At 50.6% G+C, this 14,772-nt stretch overlaps 1 long non-coding RNA gene across 1 annotated transcript; it reads right to left on the bottom strand.

Moving 5' to 3' along the window:
• Positions 1-2,801: 2,801 nt before the first annotated feature.
• LOC142415305 (uncharacterized) lies at positions 2,802-11,273 on the bottom strand. The gene is made up of 3 exons (XR_012777363.1): positions 11,147-11,273; positions 3,896-4,036; positions 2,802-2,838 (listed from the first exon to the last, which is right to left on the bottom strand). It is a non-coding gene; the product is annotated as an uncharacterized LOC142415305 (long non-coding RNA).
• Between the last annotated feature and the right edge of the window lie 3,499 nt (positions 11,274-14,772).

The raw sequence follows: 14,772 nt of genomic DNA, 5'->3' as shown, positions 1-14,772 counted from the left end.
GCCTCCCAGTGGACAAAACGCAGTACTGCAGCCGGGGAGCCGCGCATGCGCACTAGCACATTTTCCCGTGGTGGCTGCTGCCCCCGTGTGGACAAACGTCGGTACTGCGGCCAGGGAGCCGCGCATGCGCACTGGCACAATTTTTGTTCTCGCTGCTGCCGCCCGATGGACAAAGGCCGGTACTGCAGCCCGGGAGCTGCGCACGCGCAGTGGTGCACTTTCAAGTGCTGGGTGCTGCCGCCCTGTGGAGAAAATCCGGTACTGCGTCTGGGGGGCTGCGCATGCGCAGTGGCGCACTTTCACCTGCTCGCTGCTGCTGCCAGCTGGTCAGAAGTAGGTACTGCAGCCGAGAGCTGCGCATGCGTGATCGCGCTTCATTGTGCTCTCCCCTGCCACGGTGTGGACAAAAGTCGGTACTGCAGCTAGGGAGCCGCGCATGCGCAGTGGTGCCTTCGCACGACCTCGCTGCTGCCACCCTGTGGACAGACGTCGGTACTGCAGCTAGATAGCCGCGCATGCGCGGTGGTGCACTTTCATGTGCTCGCTGCTGCCGCCCGCTGGTCAGATGTCGGTACTGCAGCTGTGGAGCCGCGCATGCGCGGTGGCGCATTTTTGGGTGCTCGCTGCTGTCGCCCGGTGACCAAAACTCGGTACTGCAGCTGTGTAGCTGCGCATGCGCGGTGCGCATTTTCGGGTGGTCGGTGCTGCCGCCCTGTGGACACAGCCCGGTACTGCAGCGGGGCGGCCGCGCATGCGCAATGGTGCCTTCGCCCGACCTCGCTGCTGCCGCCCTTTGGACAAACATCGGTACTGCAGATGGGGAGCCGCGCATGCGCGCTGAAGCATTTGTTTTGTGCTCGCTGCTGCCACCCGGTGCCCACCAGTCGGTACCGCAGTCGTGTTGCCATTGAATCTTTCTTCACATACATCATCTTCCTACGCATTTTAAACTCCTTTTTTAAATTCCTATATACGACTTATTTTTCTATTTTATCACCCTGTATATCTCTATTTAGATTTTTTCATATTCTAAAATCCTTTATAGAATAGAGTAGACAGAGGGGTTTCTTTTAAAACCTTCTTACATATATATATAGATAACATTTTTCAATATTTATATAAAAGAGAGATTTTTCTCTACTTCAATCCCTACACCCCTATTTAGTTTTTAATTATTTAATCCCTCCCCCACGAATTCTCAGGCGTTTTGGGGCTGCCACCCCCCTTTCAGGGGCAGGGCGGGTGGCCTGTCCCGTGACCCCCCCCATCCCCTCACTCAACCTGCTCCTCTGCCACATCATCATCCTCCCCCCCAGTGACACTAGGGTGCCCCAAATGACATCATCACTCCCCAGCCTCCCCCCTTCTTAGTCACCCCCAAAAGACAAACAAAACAAGGGAAACTGCCCCAACTGCCAGCTCCTTACTTCCATCAGGCCCTTTACATATGTACATGCCCCACCAAAAAAGGGGAGCTCCGCTAGAAAAAGAAAGGGGGGGCAGCCCCCCAGGCGCTTGCAGCCCCTCCAGCCCCTGTCCCGCAGCCTGGCAGCCGCCCCACGGCATAGGGGAGCGCGCCCGACGACGGTGCCACCTCTCTTGCTCGGCCTCTTACAGATGCTTACAGCAAGACCGCTGAGAAACAAAAACCCTCTCTCGTCCCACTCGGTGGGTTGCGAGAGGGGTGATTCTTTTCCATTCCCCAACTGTCTGAGTACGGACAAAGGCCGAGTTCTGCTCAGCAGAGCCGCGTGGTCGGCAGAGTCACGACAATGACCCAGAGGAACAGGCTGGCCAGCAACTTTATTAACTGGTGAATTCCACAAACGGACAAACTTAACAACCTGATGAGTTTAACGAACGAACAAAGGCGATTTGGCAATGGAGCTATTTTCCGGGCAACCCGATCCCAAACTTGCATATATCTATTGGAAAAGCAGAGGAGAAGATAAGCAAGAAAAGGAAAGAAGAAGAGAGGAGGAAAGAGAAAGAGAAAGAGAAAGTATCACCACCCTCGGATCCCGCGATGACGATGACAGACGTGGCAATCCTCCAGTGGTGGGCGTGCGCGCGCTTCCCTGGGGGGGGGCAAGCCTTTTATTGGCTAATCCCCGCCTCCAGGTACGCCCCTTCAGGACTGACATGGTTATTGTTCTAGAAAGTTCTCAATCTTCTGCGCAGGCGCTGGGGGAGGGGGGTGGTCGTGAGGGGTCTCTCGGGCGGTTGCAAGCCCCTTCCTCAGATCAGCTCTGTGTGACCGCTGGCCATACATGGTCAGGTTTGGCAGAACCTGGAACCGCGCATCCTCCGACGCCCTCTCCGCGTCCCGCTCTTGCTCTCCCCCACCCCGAGCTCCCCGACCTGCCCTCGCCATGCAAATAGCGCCTCAAATCACCACAATGTTTGAGACGTTAACTCTTTCAGTCTCTCACAAACCCCAAATTCCATTTCAGCCCATGAAAAAACCAGCACAGCAGAAAGTACAGGCATTCAGTCAGAATAAGGGATAGGAGAGCAGCTGAGCTGAAGGAGGATTCTAGGGAAACAGCTCCGCTCGAGATACAGGGCATGCTTTAACAGCTACAGGGACTGCAACGCTTCAAATCACTATTAAGACCAAGGGATAGGATTTTCAACACCTTCTTCACCTACAAGTGAACGCTCTTGCTGCTCTTGGAAAATGTCTCATCCCTTCCTTCCAGCACTGCTGCAGGCAGACAACCCCGTGAGGCTGCAGGACAAGGTCGGACCCCCATCAGAACCTACGCTTAGGGATCCACCACAACGGCTGCCGCCCTCGCGCTGCTGCTGCACGTCTCGCTTGCTCGGTCAAGAAAGCTGAAAGGGAAGTGTAAAACTTTAGAGAGTAACACGGAAAATAAAGAACAAATCTCAGTAATTCACTCTACACTAACAAGGTGGGCGTACGTTTATATACATCCAACAACACCACGTACACGGTAAAAGCATTTGAGTTTCCTTTTGCATTCATTTAACTTGCACAGCTGGGATACCATTAAATCATCTCTCTCCAAAATGCACGGTTATAATGGGACTGGGGGGGGCCGTGTGCTATGTAACTAGGAGGGACATCTGCCCAGCCGCGCTGCCCAAGAGAGACGCTGCTGAAGCGCCGGGGAAACGCGCCATGGAACGAGAGGCAGAAATAAAGCACTGCAGAGCACGCCGTCAAAATATTGGGGAAAACCCCATAACATTCCGTTGCCTCTCTCTTGAAACATGGAGAACAAACACCCAACTGCTGAAATACACCTCGTAAGTTGTATGCCACAGCTATTGGGCAGTCACAGTTTAAACAGTGCCAATCACTTTGTAAATGACACAATTTTAGCTTCTGTTTAAAGTTTCAGTTATGATAGCAAAGTCAGTGAGATAAGAGATCCCCCAGATGGTTTCCCCGGGGGGGGGGGGGGGGGGGGGGGGGGGGGGGAACCACACAGAAATCAAATCCCCAGCGCTGCAACGCATCAGGCTACCAAAAGGGACTGGCAGATTTGCTAATGCTTCTGGCTGTACTGAAGCACGCGGAGGAACGGCTTTTTAACATACCTCGGCTGTTACAACTGAGAACCAAAGACCAGCGATGCCATCAGCTTTTGGAAGACGTGCTGGGCTTGGGCCCCTGGAAGGAAATGGACTTTTGTTTGTTTTTCAAGAGAGTGAAAAGTCTTGTTGCTGATGACTTCTACTGGCACGTACAGCCGCTCCGTTGGGAAGTTCATCAAATGCAACTTCTCTGAATGAGAAGGATTTCCAGTCGGGAAAATCTCTTTCCAACTGAAGCCAAAAATTACACACTGTAGCTTCCGGAAAAAGGACCTTATTGAAGCAGTAACTCACCAAAACCACATCAGGACCCACTGGCGGTACTTACAAGGCTGCTAATGCTTCTCGGGAAAGCCTGGAAAACACGCAGAAGCGACGCCCATTTCTCCCGTTTTGTCCACGTCTCTTCTTTGACCTTGACGGCTTTTAGTACGGACGCTAGGATCGCAGCAAGGTTTTTCAAGTACTGCTAGAAGATATTTCAAAAACTTACTGACTGAAAAAGCATTTTACAGAAAGCTTTTACCATGAAAACAAAGGCTCTTCCTTCTGAACAGCTGAACTCTTCCCAACAGTTTCTTTCCTCTTGTAGTACAAAATTATTTTCACAGTATCATTTAACAGTAAGCGCACAGAAACAGAAGATTACGCTTTCAGGAAGAGAAAAGAAACGGACAGAAGTTGGCTTTGCGTAGGCATTGTCGTGGTTTAGCCCCAGACGGCAACTAAGCACCACACAGCCGCTCGCTCGCTCACTCCCCCCGCGGTGGGATGGGGAAGAGAATCGGAAGAGTAAAAGTGAGAACACTCGTGGGTTGAGATAAGGACAGTTTAATAGGGAACGCAAAAGCCGCACGCGCGAGCAAAGCGAAGCAAGGAATTCATTCACTCCTTCCCATGGGCAGGCAGGTGTTCAGCCATCTCCAGGAAAGCAGGGCTCCCTCACGCGTAATGGTTATGAAACAAAATTCGTGGAGACTACCCTTTAAAATCCAAATCTCCCAACAGGTGAATTGGAGTTTCAGAGTGTTCCCGAAATCAAACTCAATAGCAACGGAGTTACTATTAAGCAGGCATCCTTTATTACAGCGCTGGGCAGCACTGGGGATCGCTCCACCATAAGTGCTCCGACAAACAAGCAAGATCGCAGAGGTTATCTGTTGCAAAATATACATATTCATCAGATTAATTTATATAAACATGAGATTTCTTGGAACTCATTAATACATGTAAATGTCCCTGACGCATGCGTACTTAAGTCCTTAGGTGGTCGTTAGGGATCCTCTGGTGGTCCTTGGAGGAAGTCAGTAGTCTTCATCACTCTGACCGCTGACTGAACTTTGTCTTTACGCATGCTCAGTCCATCTTTGTCTTACTCATACCTTCCTTGCATATCCAAAATCAGGTGGTTCTTGTGTAGTTTCTCCTTATCAGCCCTTTCCAGGGACACAGGGCCTGGAGAATTCCTTTTTATCTATCTACATTGCAACTCTCTCAGCTAACCAAGGATTTAACACAGGCAAAGCATTCTTACTCTAATGACTAGGTCAAATAAAGAATGCTCGTTAGCAATTCTACTGTCTAAGCTTCCTTACTTAAGGCCAACAATACTGGCAAGCTAGGCTAAATTATTTGTGAAAGGGAAACTAAAAGGAAACATTGAGCAACCAAGATATTTACAACATTTCTTTTTGTCTTTGGGGATTTTAGCTCTTTTCAGTTACTTGGGAAGACAAACGCCATCACTCCGAATGTCCCCCCCCCTTCCTTCTTCTTCCCCAGCTTTATATACTGAGCACGACGTCACATGGTATGGAACAGCCCTTTGGTCAGTTTGGATCAACAATCCTGGCTGTGCCCCCTCCCAGCTTCTTGGGCACCTGCCAGAGCATGGGGAGCTGGGAAAAAAAGTCCTTGACAAGTGTAAATACCGCTTAGTAACAGCCAAAACGTCGGCGTGTTATCAATATTACTAAAACCCAAAACACAGCACTACACCAGCCACTAGGAAGGAAATCAACTCTATCCCAGCCAAAACCAGGACAGCATGCTCCAGAACACGCCTTATTCTATTTGTAGCATTTGTGTTGAAATACTTCATAGAAATACTATAGAAGGAGAGCTGGCACATTCTTCATGTTACCTTTAAAGTCCACGCTACGAGTACCTTAGGAAAAACGCAGGCACACATCGTAGGCGTACCGTGTACTTGCAGACCACTACGCAGCCTTTCCATCCGTCTCGTACTTTCCTGGCAGAAGAAAGGGCGACCACGGCGAAATGGTGGCAGCTGATGTTCTGCTGAGAGAGGAAAAAAAACCTTTAGTAGCATAATGCCGGGTAGGAATCTAAAGCTTCCTTTTTTTGTGAAGCTTGGTGAAGACTACAACTGAGTGGAGGAAAAAGTGTTTTGCTTCATCTTTGCTACAGTTGATGACACAGGCCGCTAGAGCTTTTGCAGTTTTTAGACAACCGCGCCTTTTTTTGACTCACGGGCACCTTTGGTTTCACTAGAACCCCTTTCATAGATACACGCAGGTGACGCACACACATACCCACGTACAGTTTCCGAAGCCTACGTACAGTCAAGACTTCCTCACCCCATACGTCCCAAGGTGAGCATTTTCGTTAAACAGCACAGCAACCCATCTGTCCCCGTGAACTGCCTCCTTGCAAAACAGGAATGATTTTTTGCAGGCCGTTTCTCCAAACGGTCAAGTCCTTCTCACACTGCAGTTGTGCCACCAAACCTGCCTAGGGTCCCTCCCAGCTTTTGACTGTCCTGACATTTCACAGCCACGCGCTCTAGTCCGTCTTCCAACAGGAAGCTAATTTTACAGGTATGTCAGGTTTAGCAGTGAGCGGCAGGCTCTGCAAAGGGTAGTGTGTACAGGGTATGCCACAATACTTGACTCTAACCCCAACAAATACACATGTCCCTTATCAGAACCCTTACTCTCCCAAAGAGCCAGGTTTGTTTTTTGTGTTTGTTTTTTGGTTTTTTTTTTTTTTTTTTGGGGGGGGGGGGGGGTCCCCAGGACCAGTGTTATAGTTAAGAACTTTTCCAAGTTATACATAATATGGGGTAATGCAACAAAAAAACACCACCACCACCACCACCAAATCTCAATCCTTGTTCGGTTGGCTGGGGAAGGGCAACACATATCCCTTGGTCGGTTCTATTCCAGATTCTAGTAAACACATGAATTGGTTCCCACACAAGCTTCTAAGGAATATGGTTTCCACTTCCCCCGTGTCCTCCTTTCCCGGGGGAGAGGAGGACCACCGCCCACATGAAAAATCGTAAATACATATAAGGACTATTAATACAACATTGGCAGTATTCATCGAGGTCCGATGCTCCTCCGACGAGATCGCTATGTTTTAGCAGGCGACGGTCTGGTTCTCCCCCTGCAAAAGAAAAGGAAAACTCGGTCCCCTTTCGGACCGGTTTTAAAAGCAAGGGATTATCAGGAGGTCTTCCGACAGGTAGGCCTTTTAAAAGCTGATTGTCTAATCCCGTTCTCCTAACCGCAGCTTTACCCCTTTGTTCCCCTCCGGAGATTCCCACGTTGCGGCTATAACTGATCAGCTCCTGCGCAACCCCTCCCCAGGTGAGGGGGAATTCCGCCGGAGCGGACTGCCTTTGGCTTCTCCGGGGTGTTAGCATTTCTGTTAAACGCTCCTGAATTGGGAGCGCTGCCCTTAGGCGGTCCTGGATTTGTATGGCATGTAGCTTTAGGGGGTCAGGGAGGCCCTTTATCAGGGGTTTCATTCGACTGGGGTCGGCTTTTAGCAACATCGGGGAGGGCTGATGGGGTGTTAAGTGCCGGTCATGCCCGAGCTGGAGGCAGGCGGCTTTCTGCACGCTCTCGGTACTCTGATCCAGTCCCGGAGTGGGGATGGTCACCCGATCTCCCCGTTCCAAGGGGTCCAGCCCTCCAGCCCTTTGAGTGAGGGACCAGGGGGCTCGAGTGTCGGGGACGGTTAGAAACACGCCTGGACCCCAGTATCCCTGCGCCTCCTCCTCAGAAAGTTTAAATTCTGTCCTCCCCCGTGAGGGAGACCCTCCACACACATTCTGTCTCCGTTTCTCTAGGGAGCCTACTATATCGATCTTGTAATTTGGCCAATTCAGTTGCACTATAGGGTATTTCTTTTGTTATGATTTCCGGCGCGGTATCGGCACCCCCTTCATATTGAAATTCCGTTTTAATAAGTGGGCGAAGTTGGGGAGCAGTTCTCTCATCATGTTGGCACTTTGCCCGTTCCATTTCCTCCCAGGGGTAGCGGCCAGCTACTCCCCCGTCAGCCAGCTCGCGTTCCTTAGACAGACCGCAGTGCCCACACTCGCTCTCCAGATCCTCCCTCCGCGCCTCCACTAGCGCCGACCACAACTCGCGCTCCCCGACAAAAGCGTCGCGCAACTGATTCTGCAACCTAGTCGCTGCTATTTCCGATCGCACCCGTTTTTTCTGCTCAGCTTCCAGCTCCGCTTGCAAGCTTTTACCCAAATCTTGTGACAATTCGCTCGCCGCTCGCTCAGCCCATTTTACCGTGCACTTGTATTTCTGCGCTGCCGTCAGCGCAGCTACCAAAACACCCAAAACAACAGCTTTTAACAACTCTAACAACAAAGGGGAGCAGTCCAGATCAGGCTGAACCCAGGAAGCCATGATCATCATCTGCCGGAGGACTCGGACTCAGCCGATTCACGTCCTCCCTTCTCGACTCAATTGATATCCCCTCCCTCTTCCTCTCACTGATCAAGTCAGGGAATCCCACTTCTGACACCAAATTAATGTCTCGTCCCACTCGGTGGGTTGCGAGAGGGGTGAATCTTTTCGATTCCCCGACTGTTTGAGTACCGACAAAGGCCGAGTTCTGCTCGGCAGAGCCGCGTGGTCGGCAGAGTCACGACAATGACCCAGAGGAACAGGCTGGCCAGCAACTTTATTTACTGGCGAATTCCACAAACGGACAAACTTAACGACCTGATGAGTTTAACGAACGAACAAAGGCGATTTGGCAATGGAGCTATTTTCCGGGCAACCCGATCCCAAACTTGCATATATATATTGGAAAAGCAGAGGAGAAGAGAAGCAAGAAAAGGAAAGGAGAAGAGAGGAGAAAAGGGAAAGAAAAAGTATCACCACCCTCGAATCCCGCGATGACGATGACAGACGTGGCAATCGTCCAGTGGTGGGCGTGCGCGCGCTTCCCTGGGGGGGGGCAAGCCTTTTATTGGCTAATCCCCGCCTCCAGGTACGCCCCTTCAGGACTGACATGGTCATTGTTCTAGAAAGTTCTCAATCTTCTGCGCAGGCGCTGGGGGAGGGGGGTGGTCATGAAGGGTCTCTGGGGCGGTTGCAAGCCCCTTCCTCAGATAAACTCTGTGCGACCTCTGGCCGTACGTGGTCAGGTTTGGCAGAACCTGGAACCGCGCATCCTCCGACGCGCTCTCCACGTCCCGCTCTTGCTCTCCCCCACCCCGTGCTCCCCGACCTGCCCTCGCCATGCAAATAGCGCCTCAAATCGCCACAACGTTCGAGACGTTAACTCTTTCAGTCTCTCACAAACCCCAAATTCCATTTCAGCCCATGAAAAAACCAGCACAGCAGAAAGTACAGGCATTCAGTCAGAATAAGGGATAGGAGAGGAGTTGAGCTGAAGGAGGATTCTAGGGAAACAGCTCCGCTCGAGATACAGGGCATGCTTTAACAGCTACAGGGACTGCAACGCTTCAAATCACTATTAAGACCAAGGGATAGGATTTTCAACACCTTCTTCACCTACAAGTGAACGCTCTTGCTGCTCTTGGAAAATGTCTCATCCCTTCCTTCCAGCACTGCTGCAGGCAGACAACCCCGTGAGGCTGCAGGACAAGGTCGGACCCTCATCAGAACCTACGCTTAGGGATCCACCACAACGGCTGCCGCCCTCGCGCTGCTGCTGCACGTCTCGCTTGCTCGGTCAAGAAAGCTGAAAGGGAAGTGTAAAACTTTAGAGAGTAACACGGAAAATAAAGGACAAATCTCAGTAATTCACTCTACACTAACAAGGTGGGCGTATGTTTACATACATCCAACAACAACACTTACACGGTAAAAGCATTTGAGTTTCCTTTTGCATTCATTTAACTTGCACAGCTGGGATACCGTTACATCATCTCTCTCCAAAATGCACGGTTATAATGGGACTGGGGGGGGCCGTGTGCTATGTAACTAGGAGGGACATCTGCCCAGCCGCGCTGCCCAAGAGAGACGCCGCTGAAGCGCCGGGGAAACGCGCCATGGAACGAGAGGCAGAAATAAAGCACTGCAGAGCACGCCGTCAAAATATTGGGGAAAAACCTGTAACATTCCGTTGCCTCTCTCTTGAAACATGGAGAACAAATATCCAACTGCTGAAATACACCTCGTAAGTTGTATGCCACAGCTATTGGGCAGTCACAGTTTAAACAGTGCCAATCACTTTGTAAGCGATTACAAGCGGAGTGAGCGAGCAGCTGCGTGGTGCTTAGTTGCCGGCTGGGGCTAAACCACGACAATGACACAATTTTAGCTTCTGTTTAAAGTTTCAGTTATGATAGAAAAGTCAGTGACATAAGAGATCCCCCAGATGGTTTCACGGGGGGGGGGGGGGGGGGGGGGGCAGCCACACAGAAATCAAATCCCCAGCGCTGCAACGCATCAGGCTACCAAAAGGGACTGGCAGATTTGCTAATGCTTCTGGCTGTACTGAAGCACGCGGAGGAACGCCTTTTTAACATACCTCGGCTGTTACAACTGAGAACCAAAGACCAGCAATGCCATCAACTTTTGGAAGACGTGCTGGGCTTGGGCCCCTGGAAGGCAATTGACTTTTGTTTGTTTTTCAAGAGAGTGAAAAGTCTTGTTGCTGATGACTTCTGCTGGCACGTACAGCCGCTCCAATGGGAAGTTCATCAAATGCAACTTCTCTGAATGAGAAGGATTTCCAGTCGGGAAAATCTCTTTCCAACTGAAGCCAAAAATTACACACTGTAGCTTCCGGAAAAAGGACCTTATTGAAGCAGTAACTCACCAAAACCACATCAGGACTCACTGGCGGTACTTACAAGGCTGCTAATGCTTCTTGGGAAAGCCTAGAAAACATGCGGAAGCGACGCCCATTTCTCCCGTTTTGTCCATGTCTCTTCTTTGACCTTGACGGCTTTTAGTACGCACGCTAGGATCGCAGCAAGGTTCTTCAAGTACTGCTAGAAGATATTTCAAAAACTTACTGACTGAAAAAGCAGAAAGCTTTTACCATGAAAACAAAGGCTCTTCCTTCTGAACAGCTGAACTCTTCCCAACAGTTTCTTTCCTCTTGTAGTACAAAATTATTTTCACAGTATCATTTAACAGTAAGCGCACAGACAGAAGATTACGCTTTCAGGAATGAAAAAGAAACCAAGGGAAGTCAGCTTTGCATAGGCATGCTCCAGAACACGCCTTATTCTACTTGTAGTATTTGTGTTGAAATACTTCATAGAAATACTATAGAAGGAGAGCTGGCACATTCTTCGTGTTACCTTTAAAGTCCACGCTACGAGTACCTTAGGAAAAACGCAGGCACACATCATAGGCGTACCGTGTACTTGCAGACCACTACGCAGCCTTTCCATCCGTCTCGTACTTTCCTGGCAGAAGAAAGGGCGACCACGGCGAAATGGTGGCAGCTGACGTTCTGCTGAGAGAGGAAAAAAAACCTTTAGTAGCATAATGCCGGGTAGGAATCTAAAGCTTCCCTTTTTTCTGAAGGTTGGTGAAGACTACAACTGAGTGGAGGAAAAAGGGTTTTCCTTCATCTTTGCTACAGTTGATGACACAGGCCGCTAGAGCTTTTGCAGTTTTTAGACAACCGCGCCTTTTTTTGACTCACGGGCACCTTTGGTTTCACTAGAACCCCTTTCATAGATACACGCAGGTGACGCACACACATACCCACGTACAGTTTCCGAAGCCTACGTACAGTCAAGACTTCCTCACCCCATACGTCCCAAGGTGAGCATTTTCGTTAAACAGCACAGCAACCCATCTGTCCCTGTGAACTGCCTCCTTGCAAAACAGGAATGATTTTTTGCAGGCCGTTTCTCCAAACGGTCAAGTCCTTCTCACACTGCAGTTGTGCCACCAAACCTGCCTAGGGTCCCTCCCAGCTTTTGACTGTCCTGACATTTCACAGCCACGCGCTCTAGTCCGTCTTCCAACAGCAAAAAGACGGCACGCCCTCAGACCCAGAGCACAGCCCTCCGCATGGCCACACGCCCCTTGCTGTTTTGACGAGGGGCCACCGAGCATCCCCGCGAGCACAGCTGCATGCGCAACATCAGTTCCACCTCCCCTGATTTCAGTGGATGTAGTTTCTGAAGCTTTACACTGAAAACCTTATCTTGACACTTCCCCACAGCAAAAGGGATCCATAACTAGAACCCCACAAAAACCTAGAAACACCACTTGCAATCCCACAGCAGCGACAGCTTCACAACTATTTAGACCGGGAACAAGGGAGAAAAATAAAACCGCTTCATCGCACGCACGGGAAAGCGGCGGAGAAAAGGGTCAGCATTCATAGCCCTCACGGAAAACAGGCATTCCCCTTCCCTTCCTAAAGCCCTCTGTCGGGTCTAAATACCGCAGCGCTACCGTGGCAGCATGGAGAGCAGAGAACAACAGCCCTGCCGCTGGACATTTACACAGCAGCATGCATAAACAGGGGGACACGTTTTGCCACGCACAACCCTGAACTTCCTGAAAATTCACGTTGACCAAAAATAGCCACTTGGAACATACTGCCCAACAACATTTGGCAATAAAACTTCAACGTCTTTCACCCACGCAAATTGTTTGGTAACTTGCTATTTGCTTCCCGTTGTTCTTCTTCCTTCGGAAATTCCACTTGCGGCCAAGTTATTCACTACTGCTTCAAGCATTTACCTTCCTGGGACTACCAGCACATCGACACCGGCAAGTAACTTAACTGCTCCTCTACAATTGTCCAAATTACCATTACAGCCGTGAAAGAGGAGTGAAAGAGAAGAAAAGGAGAGCTCCGGCAGCAAGAGAGCTCTGCGGGCTGCCACCACTCAGCATCGCACTCTTCTTTTTAAAACACACGCACGCGCCCCCCACAAAAAAAACAGACCAAAAACCCCATGACCTTGTACCTTTTTTCTTTCAGAGCTCATCCCTGTCTCAGCACGCTGTCTCTTCAAAGCGCAAAGTGCAGACGATCTGTAGCCCAATGACATTTGCGTGGGATGAATACACGTTCAGAAGGACTCCAGGTCTGTAAGACAGGTGTCATTTTTGTGGTTTTAATCAACATCGCTCAAGTTTAGTGACTGACACGTTTCGGAGGAAACTAATTGTTGTGGTTTAGCCCCGGTCGGCAATTAAGTACCACCCAGCAGCTCGCTCACCCTCCCCCGCCCCGGTGGGATGGGGGAAAGAATCCAAGGAGCAAAAGTCAGAAAACTCGTGGCCTGAGATAAGAAGAGTTTAAGCATTGGAACAAAAGAAGAAGACTGAATTCTCATGAGAAGGAAAACAACAAGAGAGCAAGAGAGGAACAAAACCCAGGAAAAAACAAGCGATACAACCCCTCACCACCCGCCGACCCATGCCCAGCCACTCCCCCAGCAGCGATCCCTATCCCCCGGCCAACTCCCCCCCCCCAGTTTCTATGCTGAGCATGACGCCAGATGGGATGGAATAGCCCTTGGGCCAGTTTCCATCAACGCTTTTGGCTGTGTCCCCTCCCAGTTTCTCGTGCGCCCGGCAGAGCAGGGGAAGCTCAGAAGTCCTTGACCAGTGTAAGCATTTCTTAGCAACAACTAGAACATCAGTGTGTTATCAACATGATTCTCATCCTCAAATCCAAAACACAGCACTATACCAGCTACTAGGAAGAAAATTAACTCTATCCCAGACAAAACCAGGACACTCATTCACTTTTAAATGTAGCCTCTCCTTGGGGAAAAAAAATGTGTTAGAGACAGAAAAAAAAACGACGACTCAGGGCTCCCCACCACCATGGAGCAGTGGGGAAATTAACGCCAGTGAAGACAAAGAGCAGCAGCACTGTCATTCTGATCATGGGCTCCAGAGACTCTCCCAGTCTACGCCTCGAGCCTAGGAATGACTAGTCCTTTTTTGGAAGGACAAACTTTTTTTTTTGTACGTAAAACTCCTAGACCGAAGGCTCCACCGAACAGAATGTGGACTGACGCACAGCACAGCGTGCCATCAACACTCGTATGAAAAAAAAACCTGAATACAAATCAAATTGAAATGTCAGTTTCCATCGCATTTCACTCATTATATTTCTACTGGCATCTAGGTGCTCAAAAATTAACTCTACTGACACCAGAGATGACTAAAAAGGTAGTTGTGCATATAAAAATAAAAGGCTCTTCCCAACTTGCCCATAAAAGTAGTCTGAGCAAACAGAAGAGAAACACTTGACCCTGAAGAAGGCAACAGGCAGCTCTTCATTTCTCCTAGATGAAAGTTCATTCTTTTACCTGAAAGGAGAACATTCGTAACTGCCAAGGGACCAATTCAGGAACGAGGCACGCCCTGTTAACGGCAAGTTTTCATCAGCTTTTCGGCACTGGCAGCACTTTTGCCTTTTCTCTGTGTTTCATGTGGAGCATCTGTAGCCTCCCTGAACTCGCAAAGGTTTCTCCCCGCTCCCCCGGCCCCATACGCGCCATTGCCCGAGCAGCAAGCGGGATCCACCACGCAGGCTTTTCTTCACGTGACGCAGAAGGTGACACCGGGAAAAGAGGAGGCAAAAAATGATCCTGTTTGTCACACCCAGCCAACGGGGAAAGCACAGGGGAGGCTTCTGCCAGAGGGGCCCTGCGGGGCCAGGCCGTGCACCCCGGGAGCTCCAGCCGACCAGCCCCTCTCCCCTTTGCCAGGCACCAGGGAGACACCGCCGCCTCGTGCGGACGCCGCGCCTGCGCCCCCTCGCAGCGGGGCTGCCCCAGGAGAGCCGGGCCACCCCCACCTCGCTTCCACCCCCAGGAAGGGGACCGGGAGACACCCTCCGTGCAGGGAGAGGCGCAGGGCGTGGATTTAATCCCCGAGGGAAGGGGCCAGGCTCCCCGCTGCCAGAAGGGCCGCTCGCCTCCCTGCTGCTCAGAGACGCTTGCTGGGGACAGCCCTGCCTGCG

Source organism: Mycteria americana, chromosome 10 (assembly GCF_035582795.1).
Source record: "Mycteria americana isolate JAX WOST 10 ecotype Jacksonville Zoo and Gardens chromosome 10, USCA_MyAme_1.0, whole genome shotgun sequence".
In the NCBI taxonomy this organism is placed as follows: domain Eukaryota; kingdom Metazoa; phylum Chordata; class Aves; order Ciconiiformes; family Ciconiidae; genus Mycteria; species Mycteria americana.
Note: the sequence above shows the minus strand (reverse complement) of the source record. Positions and strands in the feature narration are given on the sequence as shown.